The sequence below is a fragment of the Squalius cephalus genome (assembly GCF_949319135.1).
Source record: "Squalius cephalus genome assembly, chromosome: 17".
Lineage (NCBI taxonomy): Eukaryota > Metazoa > Chordata > Actinopteri > Cypriniformes > Leuciscidae > Squalius > Squalius cephalus.
The window spans coordinates 29,498,766-29,510,379 of NC_137138.1; the positions used below are offsets into that span (position 1 = coordinate 29,498,766).

Here is an 11,614-nt window from a genome sequence, read left to right on the forward strand (position 1 = left end):
TCTTCAAATCGCGTTCTTCTTCTTCTGAGGTAGCCTAAATCCAATGTAAACTCAAAAGCAGAGACTTGTGAAGTGTTTTGGTGTTTTGTTTCTGAGGTAACGAGCGCGTTCGCGTTCCATGTGGAGATTTGCATGTCAATCTCTTTTGCGCGAGTGGGCGTGGTCAAATTAAAAATAATTAGGAAACGTTTGAGAAGCTGGACATCTTGTTGGTTTTATACAAATTACTTAAACAGAGAATATTTGTTTTCAGTTTGAATCCGATCATTTAAAAGTACACACTTAAATGTTTATAAAGGTATATGGCTCATAAAAGTGTGACAAGTATTCGCTGAGTTTTGTTTCAGTTTATAGACGTGCTCAAGAAAAAAAGTTCACAGCGACGGAGAGGCAGAACGCACACCCTGTTTATTTTCTTTATTTTACAAAAGCACAATGTTTTGATTTGATTGTAAGTGCGACACATACAAAAGTAGAAATATCACAGATTCTTTTTTTATATTTCTTTTTTCTGTATGACCATAAATGACGGAGTAATTTAAGTTTATAGTTCTACAATTTGAAGAAAATCCAGCAAAACGCGCCGGCGCGTTTGCCGACCTCAGAGGGACAGGCAAATATGTAAAATATAGCAGGAGAAATTTTAATTATTTACTAATAAAACACTTTTTTTTATGTCAGTGTCGGCTAGACAGATGAAGTTGACGACTCGCGATCTTCGCAGCGCCAGAGAGAAATGCACATTTCATACGAATTACATAAGCAGCGCAGTCTGTTTTCTTTCGTTTTGAATTGTTCTGCTTAAAAGTAGACATTTAAAGCTATCTATATATCTCAGGTCTGTGAGGCAATAGGCTACCTTATAGCCCTACGCTGAGTTTCGGTTCATTTATAAGACAAGCTCCAGGTTCACCAGCGCCTCCGTGTCCTGATTATCTATTTTCTAATAGCCTATAGGCCTATTTACTTATTTATTAAATCCAGACAATTGGTTGATGAAACATCGATTAAAATTAAGATACAATTAATACAAAACGAAATTAAATTTAAAGACAGGCTTTGTGCTTTCAGTTTGAGGTCTCTGTGAAAGTTTTAAAACATTCGTTTAGTGCCGCTTTAGAGCGCTCACGTCTGTAACAATTTTTTTTTTTTTTGGTGAAATAAATTTCTAAAAAAATGCGACTTAGTCCAGTGCGACTTAGGCTATATATGTTTTGTGGCGCATTTTTTGACTGATATGCGACTCCGGAGCGACATAAAATAGGCTACGGTAAGTTATGTATTCTTTTTGTGCAAATGTCCCATAAATTCCCATCCTTTAAGGATTAATTTATGTCCCGTTGACCGGTCCATTGCATTACGAATAAAGCTAATCAATAAAGTCAAAAATGTGATGTGCAGTCAGGTTTGAGTGTGTGCGCTATTTGAACGAGTGTTCTTCTCACTGATATGCTTGTTGTGATTTGCGGAGTTTTGACGAGTTTTATAGTCTTGATTGTTTCTTATTCAAAAGTGGTGACGTCCCTACACCCCCCCCCCCCCCCCCCCCCCAATAGAGTTAAATGAAAATCTTTTGTTTGAAAGTTTTGGTCTGATGTTCTTAACCTTACAATGAGCATTGTAAATTTAATTGTTGAATAATTCTAATAATAAAACTATAATGATAAACTTATACAACAAAAATGACTGTGCCCCCAAATATTTGTCTGTGCTCCTAAATTTTTTTATTTAGGCGCACCAGTGCTCCTTGTTCAAAAAGTAAGCGTAGAGCCCTGTACTACATAAACAATACATAATTAACATTTCTAGTATATGTATTATTTTTTATGTATTGTATAATTATAGCTGTAACCATTGCTGCAAGTACAATTTGAAACGGTATTGAAATGGTAGAATTACAGTAAATGGCTGGAACCACAGCTGCCAGTATTCTACTGTTAAATTACAGTAAAGCTGTAAAATGGAAAAATGGTGTTAAAACTGTAAAACAAAAAAAAACGTATTGAAACCGTACAATTACGGTAAATGGCTGGGACCACAGCTGCCAGTATTTTACTGTAAAATGATTTCACAGCTGTAAAATGGAAAAACGGTGTTGAATCTGTAAAATGGGAAAACAGTGTTGAAACTGTAAAATTACGGTAAATGGCTGGAACCACAGCTGCCAGTATTTTACTGTAAATTTACGGGTACATTTTTTACAGTGAGGATGACTCTTTAAAGAAGCTCAGGTGGATCTTCTGCACTTGCTTTTGGACTTACAGGAGGAGACAAGAAGGAGGAGTTAAATTACTTATTGGTGCCATCTTTGGCACATAAATCTTATTTTTTAACAATATTCAATATTCTGTAATTTTATATTGTAATATTACATTATAACAATATTATATCGCCCAGCCCTAGTATGCATTTTATTTAGCAGCGAAGATGTGTGAAAAAAAAAAAAAAACACAATGGAGTGAAAATGTTGTCTTCTTTCCATCTTTCCAATTACTGCACATTTTAAAACCAAACGAAAGTTAAGTATCACACAGTCACTTTATTTATGGACCTCTAGTCATGCTGCATTTTCTAAAAGAGGCCCGGGCAATAAAAGTTGAGTATCCCTGGTCTAGTTGATTTCGAGAACGTGTAGTTTTGCAGATCCCTAGTCAATTTGGAGCTAGGCTGTCTCCTCTGAGATTTCCAAGACTTTAGTGTTCCCTCTTGTAAATCCTCCTGGAGGAGAAACATTTTGTGGAATCTGTTAGGTGTAACCGCAACTGAGGAAGAAAGCCGTTCTAATGTTTTGCTTCACAGATGACTGTCACCTAAAGGGTAAACAAAACACAAGATGCCTGCACGCTGGTGGGTCTCATGACTTATCAATACCATCAGTCAAGTGCCATGTGTGTCACTGTGCATTATCTTTCCTGCCAAGGCATTCTAGCCCTTCAGATGTGACAGGTTTCAAGCTCTGTGCCCTCAACTCTACACACTTGCTTCCACTGTGTAAACAACTTATCTGTTAGCTAACAGTTTAGTGACATCATGTCATTTTAAGATGCCTCAATTTGATAACCTGCTGCTCTTCCATTGACCGACCGCATTTGATGCCTCAGGTTTGATCTATAGCTAATGCAATCTAAAACTCTATCCGTCATACTGATTAATGCCAATTGAAATCATAATACCATTGTTGTGCTCAATCTGGCTCACCTCCAATCCCAACTGACTCTATGTGAAATAATGAGTCTGGAAATGATTAATAGGGTAGAAATGGAAAGAAAAATGTTGGCTGGGCTCCGGCAGGCAGGAGAAAATGAGTGTGGTGCAGTCAACACATAGTTAACGAGGCCAGTGCAGCCACAGGACCAGACGAGTGAAAGGTAGAGAAATGACCAAGGTCTGAGTAATTGTCTCAATCTGTGCCTGAAGACCACTATGGTTAGTGGGTTGAATTTTTATGGACGAGTCCAGGTCATTATATGCTTGTGAGCAGGCAGCCACCGAAAAGTCTGCGAAGATAATAAGTAGTTAAGCTGTGGGGAGAATGTGAGGCTGTGACCTCAATTTCTTTTCTTTTTTTTTTTACCTAAAATTAATTCTGTCCTTATCTTTAACTTTGCAAGTCTTCTGTTTTCCATTTTGTCTCTTCAACTTCCAAGTTCAGCTGTCAATAAAAAATTTAACAAAGAAAAAAGGGCTTACTTAATGAGTACCATTCAAACTGGTCTTATCAAACAAAGTTTAACGATATTTATTCTAGACAGAATAAAATTAAGTCAAAACAGTCCCTTGAAGCTACTAAAAAAATAACATTATCTACATGCTAAAATGTGTGACAACTACCTTTTAAAGATGAGACGTGTTGGTCAAAGTGTAAATTATATATACTGGCAGGGAGAGTTGAAGAGAGTCTAAAAATCTGGAATAACATTGCCTCTCTCCACCCCATGAATGAAAAAAATATATAAAAATGAATTCAGTTTCAATATGTTAATTTTAGTTCCCTGAAAAAGGACAAGCATTTTTGATATTTTGAGGACAGAAGCAAAGTTAGCAATAATGGATGGTTGGACCAAACAACAGCACAAACTAATAATTCCTCCTAGTAACTTTCATCATTTTGGGACAATTCCTTTAAACGTGACATGCTAATCTCTCCATGAAGATAGCAAAACCAAAGCTGTAGAGAAAGAGCAGACATAAGCTGTTGCTCACTTCAGCTTTGCAGAGGTGCTGAAAGAGGGTTATTTTTTTTTTTTTGCTTTAACCTGTTAGCCTTTACCCACGCTTTTAAAAAAAAATTCCAAGAAAAGTAAACAAAGAAAAAAAGGGCTTGCTTAATTTATTCTAGACAGTTGTAGCCAAGAATAAAATTAAGTCAAAACAGTCCCTTGAAGCTACTAAAAAATTAACATTATCTGCATGCTAAAATGTGTGACAACTACCTTTAGAAGATGAGACGTGTTGGTCACTGAAGTGTAAATTCTATGTACTGGCAGGGAACAAATTACAATTACACCAATTACAAGTTTTTCTTGCATAGTACATATATAACATATTTGAACGTAAAGTGAAGTAATCTTACTAGATACATTTCTAAATTGAATATGCATTAAATAGATGCACATAAGATTTTCATTTGCTACACCAAATCAGTGATTTTACATATGGCTTATAGGTACATGAGCTGAATCATTGAGTCATGAGTGCTATTGACTAACTCTCATCTCTTCCACCTTTCACATCTCTGTCCACTCACTGCTTGTGCTAGTGAGTGACAAGCCCTTCACTGACCACGGTAAAGTCTTCTTGCCATTAAAAAGGCTCACCAAGTTTACCTCCTGTCAGAATTGATTAACCCACAACTCTACTGTTCTTTTTGTTTATGTGGCTCAATGGACAGTGATTTAAACTCAAGATGACATCTCTAACACAATTGCATCAGAGTAAACCAATCAATTTTAATGTATGCTAACAGTTAGGCTACGATTGGTCTTGGTTTTGAAAAGGAAAAGTCTTGTGTTTATGAAATGTGATGTTTTTTTATTTTTTTATTTTTTAATATAAAAGGATTTACAATTACACATCAACAGCACCTATCCAGTGTTAAACAAATTAGCTTACTCAGTTCTAATGTAGTAACAATTAATCCAGTTGGTATATAAGTAACAATAAAATAAAGCTATGGGGAAGTCTGCCAAATAATATCATAAAAAAATTAAATAAATCCTATGACCTCTTAAAGGACACCAAAGCCATTCTGGCCGAAGCTAGTATTGCAGTCAGACACAACGTGGCCAGGTCTGACCTGAGACAACCAGATACATAAATGTGGCTGTCTGGCACACTCTCCTTTGTGTTTTCCTCCTGCATGCTGACCACATGCAAATTTCAGTGGGGATTGTCAAATAATCCTACTTCAGAGGCGTCAAAACTGCGGAGTCATCTAGGAATACCAAATACTAAGGATTTGGATAGCTCAGACACATTTTTCTACGTTAGAAAAAAAGCAGTGCTTTTTTTCAGCCAACCCAGTTTGACGTGTAAATCTGGATTTTTCACTTCTTTCCAGCGTAGCCGCCCACTCAAAAAGAGGCTCTGAGCTCCAAGCACTTGAGAGGTTGAAGTAACAGTGAAAAGTCTGTTTAGAGACAGTCACAGTTAAGTCGTCATCTTGTTATTTGCCTCGCTCTGCCTATGTGATACTGCAAACAAGGTGTAAAGCGTAGGGCAAGGTTAATGCAAAAACCTGCAACGCCATGGTAGATGAGTCATAGCTCATTTAGATTAAAACAGGTGGTCAAATGTCAGAGAGTTGAAGAAGGTCTAAAATTCTGGAATAACATTGCCTCTCTCCCCCCCATGAATAAATAAATATATAAAAATGAATTCAGTTTCAATATGTTAATTATAGTTGCCTGAAAAAGGACAAGCAGTTTTGATATCTTGAGGACAGAAGCAAGTTTTAAAAGTTAGGAATAATGGATGGTTGGACCAAACAACAGCACAAACTAATAATTCCTCCTAGTAACTTTAATCACTTTGGCACCATTCCTTTAAAGTGAAATGCTAATGCACAGCATAAATCTCTCCTCGAAGTTAGCGGAACCAAAGCCTTAGAGAGAGCAGACATAAACTGTTACTCACTTCAGTTTTGCAGAAGTGCTAAAAGCGGGTTCATTTTCTTGCTTTAAGCACTACATTTGGAGCTATAATTCTAACTTTGGCCTGAGCCAAGCTCACAAGCTAGCTGAAAATGTCTCCCTTGAGGGAGGAGTCTTCTCTCTTTTTTAGGAGCTCACAGGCCTTCAGCTTTCAGAACTTAACCTGCCATATTTCTTATCTGCCACAGACCTCATTATCATGACCTTGCCCAGAGATATGGGCTGTGGTCTTCACATCTTTAATGTGGTTTTCAATCTGTTCCAGGCCATTTCACAGCTGTATTTCTATATGTCTTCTCTCCCACCGATTTGCATACACACCAACAGCAATGCTATATAGGTTAATTTGTCTTAGTGTTGAGCTGTATTGAGCAACCTTTAGTGTGGAATATTTATATAAAATAAAGGTTATAACCGATAGACTGTAAAAAAAAAGATGGACGATGCCACTTCACTCTCAAATGGTGAGACATCTGACATCTTGCACTGATTTGGGACCTGATTCTGCGCAGTATGAAATGCGCAGAAACGGTTAGTACAAAGTTTACTGCAGAGCAACTCATTATGTCAGTGTAAACTAAACAGTTATGGACATGTAGAAATTAAAGTTGAAGCTCCAATCTCCTCTCCAAAATTCTCCAAAAAGTCCATTGGCGCCTCAGTGAGTTTAAATAGATTACTTACACACAGTCACCTCTGATAACAGATCACTCTAAATTGTAATGCCTCGATATATGCCTCGCGCTCAGCACACATAAAGCTTGCTGCAAAGCACTGGCAAAAGTAGCCTAACGATTATGAATGTGTCGGGAAAAATAGCAAGGAGACATTTTAATTGTTTATTAATAAACTAGTGTTTTCTGAGTCTGTGTTAGCTGCAAAGATGAAGATGACGATGCTGACTCATCATTCCTGCAGTATAGTGAACGCGCGTGTGCCTATAGAGAGAAATGCACCTTTTTTTTGGATTACATAATCAAACTGTTTGTTTCGAATTGGTTTGTTTAAAGGTAGACATATTTTAAGCTTCTATAGGCCTATTTCTCATGTTTGTGAGGCATGTATCCTATATGCTGAGTTTCGGTTCATTTGTTTAAAAAAGAAGTCGAAGACGGAGCAACTTTCTGCTCTCAAGTTTATTCTGTACACTGTCAAGTGCTTCATCAGATTTGTCGTGTTGCCGTTGTCGGTCTTGGCAGCAATCATCTTGTCACAAATATAGCATCGCTCGCTGTTGGCATCGAGTCTGGTGAAACGTAGCTACACTTTGGTCTTTTCATCATATTTTCCATATATGGGTGTTGGGATGCTTAAACACACACACTACAGCCTCACGTGCGAGCCACTTCTCTTTGGGCAACCGCGTAAACTAGTGTTTTTCCGCCACAGCCAATCATGCTGCATGCTTATTGGCTCACTGACGTTGACGAGATTAACCCTTTAGGTATTGAAATTTGGTACCGAAAAACAAGACGTTTTGATACTCAATAGTATCGAGGCAATTCGGTCGGTACCTAAAAAGTATCGAACTTGATACCCAGCCCTAGTCCCATTAGACTTCATGGGGAGGGCGGGGTTTATGACCTATACTGCCACCTGGGGGCGATCAAGACACATTGGCTTCACTTCACAAATTTTTAATTATGTTAGCATTTACTTGCCCTCATGCCATTCCATATAGGGCTTTGTTGATACAATTATATATATAAAAATAATCATTCTACTTTTTCTAACAATATTGTATTGATTATTAAGGTCCTATTAGCAATGACCGTTCATATTATGTCCTAGTGACTATTTACACTTGGCCACATCATGCATTTTCTCTGATCAAATAGCTATAGTGAAAAGACTAGATTTAAATGCGATCTGAAACACTTTCATTTTATGAGGTGATTTGAGACACATTCCATATGCAACTGGACAAATGTAAATGCGAATTCGCCACAGCAGACTAAAAGGTAAAAAATAAATGTGTGAGAGCGCGTTATACTGGCTACCAGTAGCCAGATTTCACAGCACTACTTGCAACAAACATCTCCACAGATATGGCCCACCAGAGATGAGCAGAACTGCTGAAAATGAAACTCAATGTTCTGCATTACATCCTGAAGCTCAACACACAGGCATCTTTAAACAGTGGAACACTAAATTCTCTCTTCTGTTGAGGCCACTCTCTCTCCTATTACAGTCTTTGATCTTGAAATCAGCTTATGATAAATAAAATGCAGCACATCTGTTGCTTTAAGTGACTTGAACTCTGTTGAGTTTGCATATAGTGCTGGATTGGATTTATATTTAATTTATGTAGACACATTTATTTGACCAAGTGTAAGGATCAATAATGAAGAAGTGTGTCTAAATAACAGCAAACATTAAAAGCAGACCTGCTTCCATGAGACACAGGACTAAAATTGAACAAGGCCTGTTGAGCTCTAAAAATGACCTTTGAATACCACTGAAGTAGTCTATAGATCGCTGCAAAAATGTTTTTTTTTTTTTTTTTTTTTACACTTTCCTATCAAATTAAAGCCAAAAGACTAGATATGATTAAATTAATTTCTCTTTTGTCAAACATGGCACTTTAAACATACAATATGTAATTTTTTTCACCGCTAGGGGTCGCTAACCTCTTACAATAACAAAGGCGTAGTTTAATGACGCAACATTTGCTAAGAATTATGGATCTTGTCATCAACGTCAAGCCGACCGATCTAATAATGTTTATGGATGAGTAAATACATCAATGTTTTTATCATGACTGTGATATGAAGCAGGTCGGGATTGCTAAGAGACAGCTATCAGCTCCACATGCGACGCGAGTCCCGCGGATATAAAAGGAATATGGACATTTCATTCTACCGAACTACATGCAAGTGCAGAATTACTACTCACGGGTCAGTTTATTAGACAAATTAAACTTGTGAAGTAACGCAGCGCTGTTTCACTTGGTCTAACATTACACTATCACACTAAACTGCATTTGAATGTGTTGAAATGTATGTTATTCTATGTGTTAGTTTGTCTGTATGAGACTAGCAGTAAGCTAGATCAACATTAGAATAACATACAGATCATATTCTAACATTTTATCATTGTTGAACTATATAAGATTGATTAGTTTTATGTAAATGTGCTCACCTGTTTAATAAAGTACATGTAGGAGCAGTCGAAGTCTCGGACGTGGAGCTCTCGGCATCTCGAAAACACCGCACTGATATTGATTCTTGTTTTAGTTCTCCTTTTTTATCCAAAGTCTGCTTGCCATGGTCCATAATGTTTGAACGAAACAACAGATAGACATTACAATCTACACAGTTGTCCACGTCTGTCGCCTTGGTTACTATCAGAGGGCTCTGGTTACTATGGCAGTACAAGCGGAAACCAGGGAGAACGCGGATATGACGCCATTGACGGCGACAAAACGGAAATAAAGAAACGGTACGTGTCTTCGAATTAAATTACAAATTTCTCTTGGTTTGAAAGTTGTTGGAAACAGTCAGGATAATGTAAGTACACAACTAAAAAAAATATATAACATAGATATAGTGATTTTTGCTATTTTTAAAGCAAAAAAAAAATATATTGTACCTTTAAGGCACATCATACAAGGGCTGATAGTATGTCAAACATCATTGGATTTCGTTTCTATTTCACAATGAAACTCAATTAACTTGCAAACATTAATGAGATTTAAATGCTACAGCAAACAGGCAGAATTTAACATTTTTCTTCTGTTTCCTCATACAGACCTATGATATGTCATCAGGATACATGAAAAATGCTTCACAGCATAAAGAAAATCATAGAAACGACATCCATTCATTCATTTTCCAAAACTGCTTGTCCTATGTAGACGGATGGCCAGTTGGGAACAACATGATGATGATTAAATAATGACATTTCTTATTTGGGGGTAAATATTCCTTTAACATTAGTCTATAATGAAAACTGCAACAATTTTGATGAGCAATGTGTAATTGCAGGACCTACAGTACATTATAAAGTGTTTTCATACATTTCCAAGGCGCTTCATGTTTGCGCACTAAAGACCCATGTCTCTCTCTCTCTCTCTCTAAATTAATAAATAAATAAATATTCACACGTCTTCCATCTATTCCTGCTTGGAAAGCAAGCTCGCTTGCATTAGGAACCGGCTGCATACGCGCTTTACTGTTGGGCGCATTAATAGAGTAACTCCATAAGAACCATACTAGGCTATTTGTTGACTGAAACGATTTGTCACGATATGAAAACCAGCAGACAGAACAAACTACACAATACGCACGCGCAACCCAAGTGTTATCTCTTACAAACTGCGATCTGACCGATCGAATTTCCAACACTAAGATCTAGTTTTTTAAACAGTGAATTAATTCGTAGTCATATTACAATATATAAGTTCCGAATATGACAACAATATCACATTTCTACCCGATAACACATTGGAATTTTTAATGGAAAAACAAAATCATGACATGTAGTACAAGTTTTCATTCAAGGTTATACGTTGTTACAAGAGTAATCCAAATTTCTTCCACATTTCCTATTAGAAAAAATGTCCATTATAAACGCACAACTCAGTTACACGTTCACTTTTACCTCAGTAAAACAAAAGCTTTATGTCGCATCATTAGCTAGTACAACAGTGTGAATAAAATGCCGATCGATTGAGTGACTAAAACACATCTTTAAAAAAACGCTTCTTCTATTTGAGTGATATCCTCTCAGAGTAACATTTGTCAGTCTTGCCCGTGATAAGCTCTTGGTCAGGTTCACGTCAGTGTATCGGTCTGCGGTGGCGAGAGGAGACCTGTTAAACCTTCAAACAAATGACGTGTTCTTCTCAAAACCACTTACTCGTGAATAAAACACTGCGGGATTTTACAAAGACGTGCCTTTAACGACGTTTTCCGATCTTCAAATCCATATGGCACACGTTTTACGCACCATTCACTCTTAAAAATATGAAATGCACCTCACCAGAGATAAATCCTTTTTTCCTCCGACGGACTTCAGACACTTTCTGAGCTCTGGCAGTTGATTTCCACCTCTGTCTTTCCACTTATTTTCCAGCAAATTCGTTCATGTCCAATAGGTGATTTTTTTTAAGTATTTGCCTCAGATGCTGAAAAAATGGTAGTGGGGGAGCGCTGGTAACGTTGGTAAGCCAGCCCTCCTCAGACGAACCTTCCCGCCCCCTCCTTCTCTCACGCACAGATTGGTGCTGGATGGCGACAAATTTCCCGCTCGGAGGGGGGTATAAATACATCGCCGTGGATCGTTACGAAGCAGTTAGATGAAGGCTACGGTGACCCATTGGTAGTGCGCCGCCAAACAATTAAAGTAATAGTTCAGCCAAAATTATGTTACTATTTCACAATACTCATGTTGTTCCAAATCTGAATTTTCGTTGGAATCCAAACGGATGTTTTTCATTTTTATTATTATTATTTCACATA

The 11,614-nt window shown here is 37.3% G+C and overlaps 1 protein-coding gene across 1 annotated transcript in view; it reads right to left on the reverse strand.

Annotated features, from left to right (window-relative positions):
• Positions 1-11,412, reverse strand: part of gabra3 (gamma-aminobutyric acid type A receptor subunit alpha3) — a 668,187-nt gene extending 656,775 nt beyond the window's left edge. The window contains exon 1 of the mRNA XM_079847030.1: positions 11,136-11,412. The gene's annotated coding sequence lies outside the window, so the exon portion shown is untranslated. The remainder of the gene's footprint in view (positions 1-11,135) is intronic.
• Positions 11,413-11,614: the final 202 nt, after the last annotated feature.